This window comes from Macaca mulatta, chromosome 8 (assembly GCF_049350105.2).
Source record: "Macaca mulatta isolate MMU2019108-1 chromosome 8, T2T-MMU8v2.0, whole genome shotgun sequence".
Lineage (NCBI taxonomy): Eukaryota > Metazoa > Chordata > Mammalia > Primates > Cercopithecidae > Macaca > Macaca mulatta.
This window is the reverse complement of record NC_133413.1, coordinates 43,552,302-43,562,258: the sequence shown is the minus strand read 5'-3', so window position 1 is coordinate 43,562,258 and position 9,957 is coordinate 43,552,302.

Below are 9,957 nucleotides of genomic sequence, written 5' to 3'. Positions count from 1 at the left end.
TTTTGATGCTGGATAGCTATTCAATTCTATGGCCATCCCACAGTTTGTTTATCCATTCTTCTGTTGATGGACATTTTGGGTTGCTTCCAGTTTTGGTATGTTACAAATAAAGCTGCTATGGACGTTTATTTACAAGGGTTTGTATAGATGTGTAGACCTTAATGCTTTCATTTCTCTTGGGTACGTACCTAGGATTAGAATGGCTAGATTGTACGGTGAAAACACGTTTAACTTTTTGGCAAACTGACAAACTGTTTTCCAAAGCGGTGTCACCATTTTATATTCCCACCAGAGTTCCAGTTGCTCCACATCTTTGCCAACACTTGTGTAGTGATATCTCCTGCAGTCATAATTTTCGTTTTTCCATGACTAATGATTTTGAGCATATTTTCCTGTACTTATTTGCCATTCATGTTTCTTCTCTGGTGAAGTGTCTATTCAAAACTTTTGCCCATTATTTTTGGTTGTATTTTATTTTCCTGTTGTTGAGGGTTTTTTTGTTTTTTGTTTTTTTGTTTTTTGTTTGTTTTGATTTATATCTTTATTGGCTGGACTAAAGGTCAGTTTTACATTTTTATGGCACTTTAATTCTTGGGTTTTTGTATGTTTAAAGATGTTTTCCTGAGGCCTTTATACTTGTGTGAGAAATTGGCCGGGCTGTTTTAGAGTTTTGAGTTCTTTATACATTCTGGAGAAAAATCCTTTATCAGATATATGATTTGCATGCATTTTTCACAGTCTGTGATATGTCTTTTTACTCTCTTAATACGTTAGGGGTTTGAGGGGATTAGGTGTGGACCTCTTGGGAAGGGTATTTCTGCCTCCTACAGGTATAGATTGAAACTCTTCCCTCCCCCCTGTATGATTATTCAGTTGTTTACGCACCATTTGTTGAAAAGACTCTCATTTCTTCACTGAATTGCCTTTGTATCTCTGTTGAAAATTAGTGGGGTGTGTGTGTGTGTGTGTGTGTGTGTGTGTGTGTGTGTGTCTGTCTGTCTGTCTGTCTGCCTGTTCTGGACTCTCTATTCTATTTCATGATCTGATCTTGTTTTGCATTAAATGTCTACTAGTGTTTGTCTCTGAGATTGATGCTTCCTTGCTGACTCAGTAAGATCTCCTAGGAGCTGTTTTTCTACATATTCATTACTAGGAGTGGAGAACACCCTTAAGCAGGTAAAACAGTTTCTACCCTCACAATTCCAGTCTAATGAAGTCAACAAAGAAAACAATTTTCATCCATTGTGTATTTGGAGTATTTTCCTGCAGCCCTTGGCCACTGAGACTAGGTGGTAAAACAGATTATTATTGTTATTTTTTGAGACGGAGTCTCACTCTGTCACCCAGGCTGGAGTTTGGTGGCACGATCTTGGCTCACCACAACCTCCACCTCCTGGGTTCAAGCCATTCTCCTGCCTCAGCCTCCCGAGTAGCTGGGATTACAGGCGCATGCCACCATGCCCGGCTAATTTTTGTATTTTTTAGAGTAGAGACAGGGTTTTACCATGTTGGCTAGGCTGGTCTTGAACTCCTGACCTCGTGATCCACTCGCCTCAGCCTCCCAAAGTACTGGGATTACAGGCGTGAGCCACTGCACCCAGCAAACAGATTATTTTTGATTGAGGAAATTTGAGGGCAAATACAACCCAAGGAAAACCCTCTTCATATTTGGGAAGAGGATCGATCCTATGTGAAAGAGGAATGAAAGGATGATGAGCCATATTGTTATTGTCTTCCCTCATCCCTAAACACACTCATGTGTCTAGATTCTAGTTTTGCCATTAAAAGTAAAACTGCAAGTACTTTTGCACCAACCAAATAGCTTCTGGCGGTTGTCAGCAAACCTTGGAATTCCTTGGCTTATGATAGCATAACTGCAATTTCTGCCTCCATCTTCCCATGGCCGCCTTCCCTGTATCTTCTCTGTGTCTTCAAATACTTCTCTACTTATAAAGATCACCAGTCATTGGCTTTAGGGTTCACATAATCCTGTCTGACCATCTTAACCTGATTCCATATGTAAAGACCTTATTTGGAAATAAGGATCTGGGGTTCCCGACTGACATGGATTTTGGGGGACACTATTAAATCTAGTATGCCTACCTTGTAGAGGGTATCAATGTGATATTGTATGTAAAACATTTAGAATGTGTTTGGCACATAACAAATACTCAGTGTATGGTACTCTGTTTTTGTTTTTTTTATTATTATTACATCATTAGCTACATAGTGAAATGATTTGCTAACATTAACATCATAATAGTAACAGCTACTATTCATTGGGCTATTAGTGTTAGGAACTAGGTTGAGCGGTTTATATGCATTACCTCATATAATCTCTGCCATATCTATTGATCTAGTAATCCTGGCCAAACTGATAATACTGTGGTTCAGATATGATCTATAATCTATGAGCTCACTAGCCGCACACTATTATTTTATTCCTTTTTATGTTTTCAACAATCCTCTGATACTTTAAGGAGCTGAAGTCAAGCTATTAGTCTACAGCATTGACAATTCATTCTTCCTTTTTGAATTTTGAGTCCCTTGTCTATGTTTAGCTTCTTTGAAGCCTACATATTATCTATTTTATTGCTGTGTCTATAATAAATTCTCATGAAATGCTTTGAAATGAATTCATTCAACAAATATTTATTGACACTCATAAGGGCTGGTGATGAAAGGATAAACAAAGTGTGGATTATTTACGTCCTATGGAAACTCACATTCTTTTGGGTGGCCAGGAGGGTAGGAGGAGGGAGATTATAACAGGTAAATAAACTTTGGAGGAGGGGAGGGGTTTTAACAGAAGGAGAGATAATTGGGCATTCCAGCCTCTCTGTCCAGGGAATGATAAGTATTCCTACCTGAAATGAATAGGATCTGAAGTCAGCTTGGGTGAGGGTGAGGTGGGAATGGGGATGAGAGATCTTTAATAGAGAAGAGAGATGGTGAAAAAATCTTATATCCTTTTTACACACCCCTCTATCATTTCTTCTCCAAGGTAAATGAACCAACTTCCTTTTTCTAGAATAGAGATCCTACCTTAGAAGGATCTCTATGGTAGGATCTCTATTCCAAAGTTTCTGTCTTTTTGTATGACTCTTAGAAACTTCTGGTGTTTCGAACTACATACTCTGATAAGAGCGTTAACCCGTGCTGAATATTATCAGTGAAATCCTTTTGTCCCTCCATTTTAAACTCTATTTTTTTTTCTCTATTGGAACAAAGCTAGCTTTTCAATGCGGGGTCCTATTCTGTATCACCGACTCATGTTCAACTTTTGACCTATCCTGGATCATTTTCAGCCCTGCTTACAAACAGCTTCCCATGCTGCAGTTGGTTTCTTGTCTTCAGCTACGATCCCTCCTGGGCTTTGTTCTATTTGTGTCCAGCCACTTCCTCCCAGGTCCTTCATAAAGATCTCAATTGGAATGAAAGACATCCTTATACTAAAGAAACTTTAAACTCTCCTCCTTGGCCATGCTCACGTTGCTCACCGAAGTCATCCCTGTGTCGTCTAACATCGTTTTTGTTGTTGTTGTTGCTTCCTTCTAAAGCTTTGTGGCATGACTGGGGTAGGGGGCAGATCAGATCCATTCTCCTTGGTTTCAGTTCTGGTGTCTACCATGCACTGGTACAATGGGCAGAACTCCAAGGATCATTGTCTCTTTGTTTTCACGCATTTGCTGGTAATTTCAAGTCAGCTTCCGTTTTATAAGCTTGTATATCTTTACTGCATTTTGAGAGAACATTATTGGCATACCTGAAATGATGGCATCTGTTCCTTCCATTTAAATTTCACCATCTAAAACAACATGTGTCCCAGTTTCAGGAAACAGGCTGAACAGATGCCAAACAGTTGTACTGAATGCTCTCTCCATGAAAAAGCTGCTCTTGCCTACATTTTTGTTTATTTCAATGTGAGGGAGAAGAGCAGATTGAACGATGTCATTAATAAAGGTCCTTTGCCTTTATTGTTTAGGATCCTATTGAAGACCTCTCATATCTGAAGTGGCTGGTGGATAAGAGGGTTTGGAGATTTCAGTCTCTCTTCACTAGCACAGTGTAGAATCGCAGAGCTGGAAGCAAGGCTGGCATCATGGACGTGTGACTTGTATAGTTGCATAGGGATCTGCACTGAGAAGTGCTCTCTGCTTGGCTTAATGTCCTGATGTCATCATCTTGAAATTCTCAATACTTTCTGAACATGGGAGTCTGCACTTTAATTTTGCACTGGGCCTCAAAAATCATATAGCTAGTTGTGGATGGAAGAAATATGAGGGCATCTAGTGGGAACACACCATCATTATCTGGGATAGATGATTAACTGTCCATATCTTCTGTGAAACCTGATTTGATGGCAGTTTTGACAAAAGTGAAAAGAAAAACAGGCCAGGTGCGGTGGCTCACGCCTATAATCCCAGCACTTTGGGAGGCCGAGGCAGGTGGATCACGAGGTCAGGGGTTCGAGACCAGCCTGGCTAACATGGTGAAACCTCATCTCTACTAAAAATACAAAAATTAGCCAGGGGTAGTGGAATGCCCCTGTAATCCCAGCTACTTGGGAGGCTGAGACAGGAGAATCACTTGACACCAGAAGGCAGAGGTTGCAGTGAGCCGAGATTGTGCCACTGCACTCCAGCCTGGGCAACAAGAGTGAAACTCCGTCTCAAAAAAAAAAAAAAAAAAAAGAAAGAAAATAAAGAAAAAAGAAAAAGACCTCCTCCTTGGAATTGTACCTCCCTTGAGTTGGAGGGGCCTGGCAAACATCTGGCCCAGGTGGCCTTCTTAGAATAGGGCATCATTTCAACTATCTTTATGACCTCTAGGGATGGAAACTTCACAACTCCCCCTGTGGGTTCTTCCATGTGCACTGCATGTTATGTCTAATTTTCCCGTAAAGGACAAATACTCACTAACGCAAAGGATTAATTTCTATGGTTGCTTTATAGTAATATGCATTCTAGGGCATTGGAAAAATGGGAAATGAGGCTGTCTGTAAAATCCCCTCCACCCACTGTGGGATAGCGTTGTTGAAAAAGGGATGCATACTTTGATCTTTCCTTTTGAAAGAGCAAAATTCCTGTCCTTCTGACATTTGTTCCTGGAGATACATTTATAGAGGGAATGAGTTGGACAACTTGAGGCTAGAAGAGAATCAAGATGAGGAACGACTGGAGTAAAGGATCCCAAAAAAGACAAAAGAGAAGATGGGTGTGTAGAGGATGTTGTTTTGAGAAGGGCACATCTGTGGCTGTAGACTCAGAACCCTGCTTAGTATGTTTTAGAAGCCTCTCTGCTTTCCACACTATCCATTCACAAATGTTATTGAATTCTGCTTTGCAGAAAGCACTCCGTGTTCAACTCAACCTCTGTACCCATCACACCTTTTATGGCTGAGTGGTGCTGAACCAAGTGGTTTCCATATCGTTTGTAGTATGTTTTTCATCCTTTGATATGTCAACCTGAAATAATGGAAAGGATCAGAATCCAGTTTTAAGAGTGTGAAAAGTTGGGAATAGCCACCTGGGAAAACCAGACTCCAGAGAAATGGAGTGAGTGCTCTGAAGTTAAAAGTTAAGTTCTTGCTTATATAGACAGAAAACAAATAAATTTAGTAGGATCATAACATTTTCTATACAAGGCTGGTTTATGAATTATAACAATTTGATTAGTTTGTTTTCTATATGGCTTGTTTTCATTTACTCTCCAGTTTAAAGGAATATATTTCACATTCTATCTTAAGAAAATATGATAAAGTCTTTGTGTGAAAGAGGTAAGAGGTAATTTATTTATTTGACTTTTTCTTTTTTATTATACTTTAAGTTCTAGGGTACATGTGCACAACATGCAGGTTTCTTACATATGTATGCATGTGCCATGTTGGTCTGCTGCACCCATTAACTCATCATTTACATTAGGTGTATGTCCTAATGCTATCCCTTCCCCGTCCCCAAACCCACAACAGGCCCCGGTGTGTGATGTTCCCCACCTTGTGTCCAGGTGTTCTCATTGTTCAATTCCCACCTATGAATGAGAACATGTAGTGTTTGGTTTTCTTTTCTTGCGATAGTTTGCTCAGAATGATGGATTCTAACTTCATCCATGTCCCTACAAAGGACGTGAACTCATCTTTTTTTATGGCTGCATGGATTCCGTGGTGTATATCTGCCACATTTTCTTAATCCAGTCTGTCACTGATGGACATTTGGGTTGGTTCCAAGTCTTTGCTATTGTGAATAGTGCCATAATAAACATAAATGTGCATGTGTCTTTAGAGCAGCATGATTTATAATCCTTTGGGTATATACCCAGTAATGGGATGGCTGGGTCAAATGGTGTTTCTACTTCTAGATCCTTGAGGAATTGCCACACTGTCTTCCAGAATGGTTGAACTAGTTTACAGTGCCACCAACAGTGTAGAAGTGTTCCTATTTCTCCACATCCTCTGCAGCACCTGTTGTTTCCTGACTTTTTAATGATTGCCATTCTAACTGATGTGAGATGGTATCTCATTGTGGTTTTGATTTGCATTTCTCTGATGGCCAGTGATGATGAACATTTTTTCATGTGTCTGTTGGCTGCATAAATGTCTTCTTTTTAGAAGTGCCTGTTCATTGTTCATATCCTTTGCCCACTTTTTGATGGGGTTGTTCGATTTTTTCTTGTAAATTTGTTGAAGTTCTTTGTAGATTCTGGATATTGCCCTTTGTCAGACGGGTAGATTACAAAAATTTTCCTCCATTCCGTAGGTTGCCTATTCACTCTGATGGTGGTTTCTTTTGCTATGCAGAAGCTCTTTAGTTTAATTAGATCCCATTTGTCAATTTTGGCTTCTGTTGCCATTGCTTTTGGTGTTTTAGTCATGAAGTCCTTGCCCATGCCTATGTCCTGAATGGTATTGCCTAGGTTTTCTTCTAGGGTTTTTATGGTTTTAGGTCTAACATTTAAGTCTTTAATCCATCTTGAATTAATTTTTGTATAAGATGTAAGGAAGGAATCCAGTTTCAGCTTTCAACATATGGCTAGCCAGTTTTCCCAGCACCATTTGTTCAATAGGGAATCCTTTCCCCATTTCTTGTTTTTGTCAGCTTTGTCAAAGATCAGATGGTTATAGATGTGTGGTATTATTTCTGAGGGCTCTCTTCTGTTTCATTGGTCTATCTCTCTGTTTTGGTACCAGTACCATGCTGTTTTGGTTACTGTAGCCTTGTAGTATAGTTTGAAGTCAGGTAGCATGATGCCTCCAGCTTTGTTCTTTTGGCTTTGGATTGTCTTGGCAATGTGAGCTCTTTTTTGGTTCCATATGAACTTTAAATCGATTTTTTTCCAATTCTGTGAAGAAAGTCATTGGTAGCTTGATGGGGATGGCATTGAATCTATAAATTACCTTGGGCAGTATGGCCATTTTCACGATATTGATTCTTCCTATCCATGAGCATGGAATGTTCTTCCATTTGTTTGTGTCCTCGTTTATTTCATTGAGCAGTGGTTTGTAGTTCTCCTTGAAGAGGTCCTTCACATCCCTTGTAAGTTGGATTCCTAGGTATTTTATTCTCTTGGAAGCAATTGTGAATGGGAATTCACTCATGATTTGGCTCTCTGTTTGTCTGTTATTGGTATAGAGGAATGCTTGTGATTTTTGCACATTGATTTTGTATCCTGAGACTTTGCTGAAGTTGCTTATCAGCTTAAGGAGATTTTGGGCTGAGATGATGGGGTTTTCTAAATATACAACCTTGTCATCTGCAAACAGGGACAATTCTACTTCCTCTTTTCCTAATTGAATACCCTTTATTTCTTTCTCCTGCCTGATTGCCCTAGCCAGAACTTCCAACACTATGTTGAATAGGAGTGGTGAGAGAGGGCATCCCTGTCTTGTGCCAGTTTTCAAAGGGAATGCTTCCAGTTTTTCCCCATTCAGTATGATATTGGCTGTGGGTTTTTCATACATAGCTCTTACTATTTTGAGATACGTCCCACCAATACCTAGTTTATTGAGAGTTTTTAGCATGAAGGGCTGTTGAATTTTGTTGAAGGCCTTTTCTGTATCTATTGAGATAATCATGTGGTTTTTGCCTTTGGTTCTGTTTATATGATGGATTGCATTTATTGATTTGCGTATGTTGAACCAGCCTTGCATCCCAGGGATGAAGCCAACTTGATCGTGGTGGGTAAGCTTTTTGATGTGCTGCTGGATTCTGTTTGCCAGTATTTTATTGAAGATTTTGCATTGATGTTCATCAGGGATATTGGTCTAAAATTCTCTTTTTGTGTGTGTGTCTCTGCCAGGCTTTGGTATCAGGATGATGCTGGCTTCATAAAATGAGTTAGGGAGGATTCCCTCTTTTTCTATTGATTGGAATAGTTTCAGAAGGAATGGTACCAGCTCCTCTTTGTGCCTCTGGTAGAATTCGGCTGTGAATGCATCTGGTTCTGGACTTTTTTTGGTTGGTGGGTTATTAATTATTGCTTCAATTTCAGAGCCTGTTATTGGTCTATTCAGAGATTCAACCTCTTCCTGGTTTTGTCTTGGGAGGGTGTATGTGTCCAGGAATTTATCCATTTCTTCTAGATTTTCTAGTTTATTTGTGTAGAGGTGTTTATAGTATTCTCTGATAGTATTTCGTATTTTTGTGGGATTGGTGGTGATATCCCCTTTATCATTTTTTATTGCATCTATTTGATTCTTCTCTCTTTTCTTCTTTATTAGTCTTCCCAGCGGTGTATCAATTTTGTTGATCTTTTCAGAAAACCAGCTCCTGGATTCATTGACTTTTTGAAGGATTTTTTGTGTCGGTAAGAGGTAATTTATAATGAAGATCAGTGTGAAGAAAAAAAGGATCTTCCCTGGTGCCCTTTAGCCATTTATAACATTTTACAAACTAATGTAGGTAAGGAATAAGGCTAATCTATACTCAGAGAAACAAAGGTTACAGCTGCCTAAGCTACAGCTGCCTATCTTGTGACTCAGGCCCCATAGTTACATCCTTTAAAGGTTCAAAATAATTCAGTTCCAATAGCTTAGATTTTGAATTACTTATTTTCACAAATGTAAGATATATAATATTCTTGTTAAAGTCCATATTACCTTTGAAAATCAGTCTAATTTGTTCCTTGCCTAATTTAACCAGCAGAGTTTCTACTCCATCATTTAAGTCATTGATATGAAAGTAAGTAACAGGCAGGGTCACTGAGTAATAGAGGTTAAAAAAAATCACTGTGTAACTGAAGGAATGGCCCAAGGTTCTCCTACTGCTAAAACACATCTGTACTATTATATTTGCTTCTTTGACCTCAAACATCTTAACCAGGAAGCCACAATTGATAAAATGTACATTTCTTACCCGTGGAATGTTTATTTTCATGAATGTCTTAGCCTAGACTGACTTTTTTTTTCCAGAAGTCTGGAGGGCCTGTCCTCACAGCCTGTCTAAAGGCACAGGGTGCCTGGGAAAGGGTCTGAGTAGGCGGGAGTGGGTACTTATCTAGGATGTCATCACACACTCACAACTTGGTTAACGATAATCCAGGACAAGAAGTTAGCCCCATATTGTGTCTAATCTGCAGAGAAGGCACATCTCTCCACTGGCCCTCAGTAGCCAGTCACCAGGCAGGGCTATGGAGAACCAAACAAAGGCCACCTGAGCCTGGACCAGGCGGAGGAAGAAGGGGCTCATCTGAAGCCCGGTGGGCTTTTGTGTGATGATCTCTAACTGGTAGGTAGGCAGGGGAGAACGTGGTAAGCAAGACAGGAGGTGGGCGTCCTGACCACAAACTTGTCCCATTCAGCGGTTTTCCTGGCATGGTTCTGCTACAACAGAAAAGGGTCCTCTCAGAAGTGAGCAGTCAGTCAGAACCAATGGCTTCAGGATTTAATGGGATTGTGGAGGGGCGGCTGGGTTTGCAGTTGTGAGAACCCAGGTGTTTTCTGGTATGTCATATATCCTGCCA